The sequence below is a fragment of the Papilio polytes genome, unplaced genomic scaffold (genome assembly GCF_000836215.1).
Source record: "Papilio polytes unplaced genomic scaffold, Ppol_1.0 DF823731.1, whole genome shotgun sequence".
Classification (NCBI taxonomy): Eukaryota; Metazoa; Arthropoda; class Insecta; order Lepidoptera; family Papilionidae; genus Papilio; species Papilio polytes.
In genome coordinates, this window is record NW_013525473.1 from 538,018 (window position 1) to 549,690 (window position 11,673).

Sequence of the window (11,673 nt, forward strand, 5' to 3'; positions counted from 1 at the left end):
ATAAAACATTAGTATAACATTAAAATTAAAAAAGTGATTACACGAACTTCAATATAATACATGCATGGCTACTTGCCAAAATAATTATGATGATTAATAGAGCGGACACTAGTTGCACTCGGTTTAACGTAGAGCCATATCAAGCTCTTTGTACGTAAAGAAATGGTACCCCACTAATTAATCTCTCTGGACGTTCTCAGGTCTTCATTCAACCACAATGCATTGTGCGGTCATATCTGACTGCAAAAGGCATTTCTTATTGTTAGTCCAATTCTGTCCTGTAAGCTTACTGCCTCGTATGGCGTATGAAACGAGTGATTACGTATGTACCCTATTGTGCTTTTGGATGTACTTTTAATGCTCTTATGTACTTTTATTTGTACGTATGTTTTATTATGCATTTTAAATTTGTAGTGACTGGCATCACAATCTTATTTTTATATGCTTAGAAAACTTAAATCAATGCATGATTTAATTCAATTTATGTTCTTAAAGTATTTTTAGATTGAAATATTAGGTCACTTATTAATTGTATAGAGAAATCAGCGTCAGATATAAAAACGTGTATGCCGATGTTAAGAAGCGTGGTATACATGTAAACTTTTACACTTTACGCCAACAACAAAGCTTTGTGACAAGACCAGTTTACATTGAGCTCCCCTAACAGTAGGTAAATAGATCCTAGACAGGGGTGACGTGGCAGACACTATACATACCTTTATAAACACGAAATGGTTACAATTATTTTGTAGCCTAGATTTATAAAAAAACATGCAAAAAATAAGCGAACTAAATCGTCAACTTCGGCAATGCCACGAATTATAATTTGAAATATCTTTTCTACAATTGTAGTGGAAATAAATATACTACCCCCAAAATCTATTGCTGTTACTGTTTTTATAAATACGAGTATACAGAAGTTTCGGCATTAGTGTTACAATATAAGCAATACATTTAGTAACAGTAACTTCTTGATATATACCCATGGTAAACTATGTTACCTACCTGTTACCTTTATTACCTCGTTCCCCAGGTAACTCCAGCTATAATCTTACCACTCCGCTCTAAGAACTGCTTGAGACGGTGCATTACTTACTTTTATTTATAGCTTGGTCTAGTTTTAACCAGTTTAAAGTGGTTACTTTTCATCACACGGTGAGATACTTGGAAAGTAAGCAGGGTTATAACAGGTCAAGGTGTTTTACTAACATTTTTTTTTCTTCCTTACTTATTTTATTACTAGATGTCTTATAAAATATACGATAAATTTTAATATGTGTTAACATAACCGCAATTTTTTTTTTGTATTTGAAACGTTAAGAATAAAATTCTAACATGGTATGTTTTACAATGACAAGTTCTCTAAACGTACATACGTCGGACATATACATAAAAATCTTAAAGGGATATTATTAGCTTAAGTATTCGTATCAAAATTAGTATTCATATAAATTAAATAGGTATTAAAAACCACACGAACTCGTGTTTACTGAAATATCTTTCTCCATCGTCTAGATAAATAAACGCTTCGTATCGTTGTATGCTTGCTCGAACACGACAAAGGAAAAGTTTTCAACTCGAGCGTCTGAAAATATAACCCGGCTTAAATTTAATCCTTTGAGGACGCAGCGAGAAACATTTGTAAATAATCGAAACTTCGCTTTAAAATAATGATACGCTTTATTTATATGGAAAAAATGTATTTACTTTTTTATTGCTTTCAACTTTAATATTGGTATTTGTAAAAACATTGAGGAAATTTTACATAAATCTTTGTACATTCATTGCTTTAAGAGACTACTCGTAGTATTTAGCTATTAAAAACTTAGGGAACTGTCTCGTCGTCTTGTATACAACAGGTTTTCAACAATTATAATAACTGGGCGCCTCGCACTAGTTGGCGAAAAGAATTGCTATAATACAGGAAGTATCAATCATCGTTGTTACCAATTGTCAACGGCGAATGACCACGAAATTCGAACTAAGTATACAACGCATCTTCATAAACAGCACTGTATAATGCTGTTTTCCAAGGTCATATGATAATTACTATTTCTATAACTTTATGCATCTCACTACAAACATCACCCTTCTATCAGTCAGTTCGAAATTCTAGAACTTACAGTATTATCCAGTTTTTATTTAAATAGTATATTGTAAATGAACATTTTAAAAACAAACTCACTGACCGGAATACAAATGTCAACAGCAAGTAAATTATCGAAGCTTTAAAACAATTTATTGCTGTTAACAAAATCTCCAAATTTTTCGACTCGCCGAATTTATGTTTACATCGTCTATCAAAGTTTCGCGAAAATAAAACAGTTATTCGACCTACTAAGTAATTTTGTATGAAAAAAATAGTTAGTTATTTTGTTTAGTTAAATTAATCCTACGATAATCTTACTAATATTATAATGGCGAAAGTTTGGATGGATGGATGTTTATTAGTATTTGTAGCCTAAATAGCTAAACAGGTCTCGATGAAATTTGGCATCGATGTAGAGCATAACTTGGAAGAACCCACAGTCGCAGGCGAAAGCTAGTATGTCATAAGTGAAAGTACTTACTTTGCCTACGACGTGTGAACTGTGTTATAGTTAGTGATCAATACCTTCTCACTCTTTTCTTATAATGTAGGAATTGGAAAAAGAGGTTAGTTAACAGAGGAAGGGAGGAATAGAAAAGTGGGATGTCATATTTCTGAACATCCTCTCATCTGTCGATCACATTAGGTTACGCATCTGCTAATGCAGATATCTATATATAACGCCCACTTCGCTATATTGGAGATTTCAAATGACTTTTGCTATTTAAAACTATTTTTAAATACCACAATAAACGATGCTCGGGTCTATTTTTTCATAGATCACACCTAACTTCTAAAGAAATGTAACAACGTGGGTGTGATACCCTAGAGTTTTTACTCCGCATTTGTAGTACTTTTTAACATATCCAGCTTATCTAGACCTACCCCATTAGACTATCAAAATTTATCCCAGTCTACATCGCCCTTTAAACCGACATGCACGTTTTTAGACTAGTGTTTGTAACTAGCGTAAACACAGTCTAGGTACAGTAATCGTACCTCTCTAACACTACATTGTTTTGTGTTGAATACAAGCCCAAATATAAATAGTCAATTACTTAGTTATTATTATTAGTAGGTTATTATTATTAACTTATTTTTAGTCATCATCTACTTGCCCTTATCCCTTATGGAGGGTCGGCAGAGTATGTGCTGCTCTTCCATACATCTCTATCAGCCGTCACATCTGAAACCACTCCTTTTTAGTAGGTTATATTCCAAATAATTAAACGTTTTTCTATTATTGTTTTATTAAACTTACTTTTAAGTAAAAGAATATAACTGAAATAGAAATATGATTTCCAACAGCATAGCCGTTTAATGCACAGTCCATTGATCCGAAAAAATAATTGCGAGTGCAAGTGCAAAGTAACAAACTTTATTGTAATATAACAAGTTAGTTTGCATTTATTTGCATCCGTTAACGATGAATATTAGCTACAAATTATTAAACTGCAAAACTTTGTATTTCTTTTGCTTTCATGTTAGATCATGGCTTAAAATGGTCCTATGAGTAAACTATCGCACAACTGTTTAGTCGCGCTTTGATTCCTATGAGCTTTCTTGGAGGTGCGCACACTACTCGATTTTTGTGCAACTAAACAGTTAAATTGGCTGCGAAACAATCAACAATCGCACAACAGTTGTGTGATAGTCTAGTCAAAGTTATGCGCACGTTCTTATTTTATACTGGCTTTCGCCCGCGACTCCGTTCGCGTGGAATTAAAAAAAACAATAGTGAGTAGCCTATGTGTCCTTCCAAACTATCCCCTACATCCATACCAAATTTCATTGAAATCCGTTAAGCCGTTTAGGATATTAACTCTAACATCCATACATCCATCCATCCATCCATCCATCCATCTAAACTTTCGCATTTATAATATTAGTAAGTATGATGTCGCAATCAGAAGAAGAAATCAATTTGAATTTAAGTCATAATTAGAACACGAGCGCCGCCAAGCGACTTTCGTGCGATCTTAGATGATTCTGAAAATACGGATCGTTGCGAGAACATTCTTTGAACGATATGAGCTTGGTAGATCGATGATATCCTGACTGAGGAGTATTGTGAATGTATTCCTAGAATCCGACTTTACCCATGGTCGCCCACATGTGATCTCGAGTAGTAGTAATACTGATATCGTGCTAGCTCAAGCCGACATATAAATGTTACTGGTCTTGTTATTTTAATAAAAATTATGTTGTGACGTTCAATTCACTGACTTTTTTTAAATATTTTAATGCTGTCTTTTAATTATTATACTAGAATTGTAAAAGTACTTAACAATAACTAGTATTAAATAAATAAATATTAGATTAACGTTTGGTAAACAAAGCTGACCCAATGACCGGAACGCGGGTGTCGAAAGCGAGTAAATTATTGCAGCTTCAAACAATTTATGGCGGTGTTACAATGTCGAATTTTATACTTCGCTAACCTTTGACTTGTTTACATTAATGTTTCAAATTTAGAAACCTGATTTAGTACATTAATGGCCGGTTTCCCACCATTTTTTAAACCATTCGTTAAGGTTTTTGGTTCGATAACTTCATGAAATGCTTTTCTAAAGTACGTAACTTGAATTCTAAACCGTTAAAACATGGGTTAAATTAACACTAATGAATCACTAAGTATTAGTAAAATAAATGGTAATTTCAGAAACCTAGCGAAAATAAGATTTATTGAAAAGAGTAAAAAATAATTCACGCACATATACAAACAAATAAAACAATCCTTAAATTCAATAGCCAAAAGTTTAAGTAAACAGGAAATAAATTAAAATGAAATATAGACAGATAATTATGTAAGTATTCTTTACTTGAAATAAGTACTAAAAACTTAATGTATTAAAGCACTTCCGTTCTTCTCGAGATAAACCAACCGCAACAATTACAAAGCAAAGTTTTCCGATCGAACCTCGAAACATTTTATCCAATAAAAGTTTTATATTGTGAAACAAGAGAACCAAATATTGTTAAAAGAAAGTTTTATAACTACGTTTTATAATGTTCCAAAGATATTCTTAGAACACTAGAATCATAAAAAAATTTCCTCAGCGCGACATATTGAAAAATACCGAATTTTTGTTTCAGCTGTGCAGTTAAAAAAGTTTTAATAAATACTTGACTCTTCGTTATATTTTGGCTTCATTAAAAGTTTAATAAGGCTCATTAGTTTTTGTTTTAAAGAGTTAAAAACGTCTAAACTCAACTACTTTTATATCAATTAAATCTATACACGGAAATCTACACACGAAATTCCTAAAATATTTCATGTAATATAAACAAAAAAAAATTATTACAATTATTTGCGAGTAACTGGTGAAGAGAATCACTTGGCTGAAGCAACAGCTGTCGAAAGCAAAAAACATAATTGCGGCTTCGAGTAATTTATTGCCAGCGACAATATTGCGGAGGTTTTATATTCATAATGTTTCATTTATTTGGCTGACCTTTTCCTACCACAGACTTACAACAAGTTATTCAGTAAATAAATTAAACCAATTCAATCTCCAATAATATTATAAAGAGGAATGATTTGTATTACATGGTTGTTCCCTTTACTTTATAAACTAACTACCTCACGCCCGCGACTCATTTCTCGTGGAACTAAAAAAAAAAACAGAAAGCGAGTAGCCTATGTGGTTTTCCAGACTATCCTCTACATCCTTACCAAATTACATCGAAATTCGTTTAGCCGTTTAGGCCACGAACTCTAACAAACATCCATCCATCTAAACTTCGCATTTATAATACTAGTATGATATAGGATTTGATGCAACTTTGTTATAACGTTCTAAAGGCGCCGAAATCATTTTTACTGAAACCTTGTGCTGGTAGTTTGTCTTTAATACAGTTAGAGAGAGCCTATGTCGTTTTAAATAGAGCATACGTACATCTGAAACTAAACTATCGCACTGTTTAGTCTCGCTCAGATTCCTATGAGCTTATATGGAATTGCACATTATTCGATTAATAGTTGTGCAACTAAACAGTTGAATTGGCTTAAATTGTCAATCGACAATCGCACAAAAGTTACGTTAGTTTAATTTCAGGTGTACGCACGCTCTTATGCTATAGACGCTTTTTATATTAACACAAGCTGTCGCCCGCGACTCCGTCCGCGTGGTATTAAAAAAAACGAAACTGAGTACCCCATGTGTTCTCCCAGACTATCCTCTACATCTGTACAAATTTCAACAAAATCGGTTCAGCCATTTAGGCTACAAACTCTAACAAACATCCATCTATCCATCCATCTAAACTTTCGCATTTATAATATTAATAAATTGAACACTATACATTCGACAAAGAGTCCATATAACCACAACGGCACTAATCCGCATGCAACATAGTGTATTCAAGTTGTATGTTTCCTACTGCAAACAATAGTCAACTTTCACAGTACACTAGCTAACAAAGGATTTTACACACAATAAACAAAAAAGTACTATTTAGCTTGGACGCTACGAACACCAGTGTACTTGCAAAGTTTTTCTCGCAAAGCGGAATTAAATTACTTTGCATAAATAACTTTTATTGCATTTATTATGCTTAATTCATTTGAATCTCATATTTCATTGCAGATGCAACTAAGTTTCTTGTTTACAAAATATAATAACTCTTCATATTATTAAGGATTGCTCGCGACTTCGCCCGCGTGAAATTAAAAAATGATAAAAAGCCATGAAAATAGCCTATGTTACTCACTGACAACGTAAGTTTTTAATAATGAAAGATTTTTTGAAATCGGCAAAGTTGTTTCTGAGTTATTTCAATACAAATACGATCAAAAAAGACTATAATTCATTTTTATTCGCTTAAATGCAAGTTTTAATTTTTTAAGTTTTAATATTCACACAGTATAAAGTATACAGACTATCGAAGTATTCTTAGTAATAACAAATTAAAACTGTAAAGTTATATTACATCTATTTCCCTTTAAATAACTATGTAAATAACAAAGAGGGGAAACTCTTGTGAAGTTGAGCGCCTTCAGACAACAAGACTCAACTATTTTCATATATGCAAGCTAAAAACTTCAACAAAAGACCGCTCCGCTAAGAAACTGAGGAGGCGGCCGAAAGCCGTATTCATAGTGAGAGCCGAGAATCTGATACGATTCATTATCGTAATGACTTTTTAATATTTAACATGTGCTTTGATTGGAAACTATGAAAGTGTCTACTCAAGTGTTTTAAGAACGCTTTTAACTTGTGACGCCACCTAAGATGTCTTGACTATACATATTCCTTTGATAACCAAAGTGTACTGAAGTATACTTTAAAATAATAGACGATTTTTATAATTATTTGAAGATGTTTTCATCAGAATACTGGTTTATTTCATTTATATATGCAAATAAAATTATTTAGTGGTTAAGTAAAATCGTTATACGTATTCTAGCTATTGTTAATGCAGTAAAATTAAAGATTATTCTTAATTAATTTGTTTTGAATTAATTACTAATTATGGTAAAATTAAACTGAGAGCAACAAACGTGAAAAGGAAATAAAACAGAATAGCGATACATTTGTTGCAAAAGGTAAAATTATAAATGAGTTTATTTCTGAATAAGGCCATTAAAATGAGAAAAGGAATTACTTTTCACAGACCGGTTGAAAGCTTCAAAATAACAGCTAAAAATTATTTCATAGAGCGCCCCTCGGAACGGTTTCGAAAGGGTTGAAACCTCAAGGGAGGTGTCGAATCATTCAAACGAACTTACTAACACTCTCCCCAGTTTTGTGCAGCCGATAGACCGGATCTAAGTTAGAAGCGGAAGCGATTGTAGAAATGTATATTATAAATTTAAACATTCTCTTTAAGTATAACACAAGTGTCAATTGATTTAAATTATTATCTGCAGATATGGTACAACATAATAGAAATAAATACGAAATTATTATTTTATTGACATTAAAACAAACTTTAAGAACCTTGTCAATTTTCATTCTTTTTTTTTTGTTCATTTTAAAAATTCTTGATATGACTATGTTGTTTTAATACCTCTTCTCATAAATCTTTAGATGTTGTGTATATGTTTCGAAATTTACTTATTTTTATGCCTGTATTAAAATCCGCTAGAATCCTATTAATTAAAATGTAATCGTTAATTCTGCGTTTCTCGTGAATATTACAAAACTGCAATTTCCGTATCAGCGGTTCATAAATAAATAATGTATCGGCGCGTTCCCTATTCACGCATCTCGGTTATGTACCATCGCTACTTAGACATCATTGAATATTTTAAAAGTGGTTAACAAGCATTAGTTTCAATATTTAAAATATTTGCTGTTTGCAAGAACTATACATAGGAACTGTTATTAACCAATCTAATAATAGAATAGAGTCAGATTTCTATAGTAACTAGCTGTTCCCGTGCGATTTCATCCGCATGAAATTATAAAAAAAAACTTTATTTTATTATTTACATTTGACAAATTCTCAATAGCATATGTCAATTTTCAAATGCACAAATGCCAACGATGGCAATTTTGCTTCCTTGATGTTGGTAGATTGTAGTTTATCATCCCTTTCCCACCAGAAGGTTTTTTCCAATTTATTTACCACTGAGTTGAATAACATGTAAATATATAGCCTATAGCGAGTCGTAAGTGTAGGTTTTTTTTTTATAAAAGAAAGAATCTTTCAAAAGTATGCTGTGATTGCTGACATCCTACGCCACAAAGTAGTGTGTGTTTACGCTTTATTATATTAGTATAGAAGTATAGGTAGATATAGATTACTCCCTGAACTGTCTTTGATTAATAAATTGTGTACTGAGTTTAATATTTAACTATTGTTTAAATGCTATATACTATATTTCCAAATAGATTAAACAACTAGTTGTACGTATTTAAACGCTAATATAGTTCTCTATTCAAACGTACCACTGCAAGGAATATAATTTCCGGTACTGAAATATTTATAACGTGGTCCATCGTAGCACTAGCTACGTAGCCGCTACGATATGCCGCTATGCGCGTAGCTAAATCTACGAGGTTAAGACTGCTACCTGGCGAGTTATGGAAATAGCTTTGGCGAACATTGAACACCTTTTCTGTGATATTGAGGTTTAAGCTGGTTTTATATGCATATGTGAACTAAAAGTTAAGCTGGAATTATTACGTTCAATATTCAAATAATAAATGAGAAGATTTACATTTTAATGTAATAAATACAAGAAGGTATTTTTCCGATTTAAAATCGTTATTTTCATATGTCATGAAGATAACAAAATTTAATTATATAAATTACAGCTAAGTTATAAGAAAAGTTGAAATAAGTTAGATGCTTTTAAGGCAATTGAAAAACTTTCTACGAACTGGAAAATAACCTAATTACAAATTCCATCCATCTACAACATTATTAAGATTTTTGTAATTCCAGCATCTTACATTATAAGAAATTTCTTTTACTTCGTACGAAATTTTTTAATTTATAATTAAATTTGTTTTTTTTTTTTCTTATTCTTACTAATGTGAAATATTTTTGTTTTGACGGAGTCATTGGCGAAAACTAATAATCTTAATAAATCCAATAAGATTACATAAAGGTCTTATCATTATGTGTTTTAACATTTCAGCATATCTCTGTACATATAAAGCATGTACTTGGGAATTGATATACCGATAGTAAAACCATGCATTTGCATAAATTCAGTATCCCACGCTACCGTGGCCCGATATAAAACACAGCTTGTCAAGTCTACTGTCTCCGTTTTACCTCGTTTTTATGCAATAAAGCGTGTCATAACATTTTTATAGTACAAGTCGTGCTATAAAACGAGTTTAGTGCACTCGTCTGTAAAGCTATAATGATAGAAAAGGAAGGGAATTTCTAGTTGCCAGTGTTTTTTATTTACGTTTTACGAACATTTTATCTGTGCTAATAGGAAATAGGTTTACTTGTCGTTAAATATAAATGTATTGCGTAAAAAATACATTGAATTCAGGAAGTTTTTTTATCAATCTGAAATTCAATATTTATTAAATTATAAAAATACATTTAAAAAATTCTCGAGTTTTTATTAATCTGAACTTTTAGAAAAAGCTGGTTAATATGTTTAACGTTAGTAGCTTGTCGCAGTTGCAGTCAAATCTAAAACTTACATAAGCTACACATTAAAGACGTCTTAACTGAGTTGAGCTATATCTAATTCGTTTTTAATAATGATAAACATTTTATGCTTGGTTTCTGAAGTTCCCATTTAATTTATGATTACTTAATGAATCATTAGTGTTAGGTTGACCTATGTTTCAACATTATAAAACTCTAGTTACATAGTTCGGAAACGCATTTTATGAAGTTATCCAACCAATAGCAGTAACGAATGGTTAAAGCTGGGAAACCGGACATTAAAGTTATACATTAATCATTCCATGTAAAAAATAATAATTAAAGTAAATACGAAAGATAACCCGAGTTCATTATTCAATACTGAAATCACCAGACTGTATTCATAGATTGTAATCAACCCTTAGCGCACCGATCGCAGGGGCCATTAAGAGCTATTTATTTATTCAGTGATTCGTGAGCGCGAGAGCTGTTGGGCTGGAAACATTGCTGTCTCAGCAGACATTGCATTGTAATGCCTTCAATTAGCACTGAGGAAGATGCGGTTGTAATGCAGTAGTAAGAGATAGCGGGTTACATGCAATCATGATTTTTACATCGGCTTTACGAGCGTCTGTGGCTTACGGGTTTGAGCACTTGACTTGTAATCTTGGGTTTGAATTCTGCCATGTCCCAATGTACGGAATAAACAGATGTTCTTGTAGTAAAGGAAAATATATTTTTATGTATATAATTATTGTCATTGACGTATCTAGGGTTGATATTAAAGTATGACTTGAATCAATGTGGACAACTTAAGCTCCTTTAGGTTTAAGAAAAGTTAAAATCTGAAAGCACACAATAATTTAAATATTTTAAATTAGAATAAGCTTGTGGGTTAAGCGCCAATAGCCTAATGGTTTGGGGTAAGGAATACCGATCTTGAGGTCGAGGGTTTGAATCCCGCCATTCGACTATTGTCGTGAACCATATCCTAGCACAAGTCCAAAGCTTAGTTGGAATGGTAAAGGAAATATTACTAAATTATCAAAAATCTATTAATACTTTTATAAAAAAAGAAAAACAAAAAGAAATTTATTTTTAGCTCGGTAGGTCTGCGATGTTACATTTTTAATTTCAAGTTTTATTTTTAAGTTTTCAAATTTAAAAAGTCACGTATCCCTTTGCATTTAGTGTCCCGCTATCGGCCATCAGTGTCGCTATAATCTTAGTGCCGACGTAATTGGCGTCCGTTCATCGACGCTGCAGTCACTGGCTTTTAAAAACATCAATGTGAAAATCGTTTTCCAATTAGAAAAAAAGAAAAAAGATCGTAAACTCCTTTTCAAGAGGGAAACGAACTACACGATGTATTTTTGATTAGTGATTTACATTTAGTTAAGGCTACGGACTTTTAAAATTGTTTTTATATCAGTGAAGAAAAATAAACCTCGTTACTATTTGTTTATTTTATTTTTCCTTCGCCTTTTATAGCTTTGATTCCAAAATTACTACTGAGGAGG